Genomic DNA, 725 nt, shown 5'->3' with positions numbered 1-725 from the left:
GCCTCAAATTAAGATCCTTCTGTTTGAACAAATGCTGAAGGCTGCGATGATCAGTATATACCTCACAAGATACGCCATATAAGTAGTGTCTCCAAATCTTCAACGCATGGACTATAGCAGCCAACTCCAAATCATGCACGGGGTAGTTCTGCTCATGAGGCTTCAACTGACGAGAAGCATATGCAATAACTCTACCCTCCTACATCAACACACATCCGATCCCAACTCTCGAAGCATCACAATACACAGTGTAAGAACCTAAGGCTGATGGCAAAACTAACACAGGAGCTGTGGTCAAAGCTGTCTTGAGCTTCTGAAAGCTCTCCTCGCACTCGTCTGACCATACGAATGGTACACCCTTCTGCGTCAACTTAGTCAAGGGCGAAGCAATAGAGGAAAAACCCTGGACGAACCGGCGATAATAACCTGCCAAACCAAGGAAACTTCGAATTTCCGTGGCTGAGGACGGTTTGGGCCAACTCTGCAGCGCCTCTACCTTCTTTGGATCAACTTGAATACCATCACTGGACACCACGTGTCCCAGAAAAGCTACAGACTCAAGCCAAAACTCACATTTGGAGAACTTTGCATAAAGCTTCTCCTCCCTCAACCTCTGTAGCACCACTCTCAAGTGCTGAGCATGCTCCTCCTGGCTACGCGAGTACACTAGGATATCATCAATTAAAAACGATAACAAATGAATCCAGATACGGCCGAAAATCGCT

The sequence above is a fragment of the Nicotiana attenuata genome, unplaced genomic scaffold, assembly GCF_001879085.1.
Source record: "Nicotiana attenuata strain UT unplaced genomic scaffold, NIATTr2, whole genome shotgun sequence".
Classification (NCBI taxonomy): domain Eukaryota; kingdom Viridiplantae; phylum Streptophyta; class Magnoliopsida; order Solanales; family Solanaceae; genus Nicotiana; species Nicotiana attenuata.
This window is presented reverse-complemented; position numbering follows the sequence as displayed.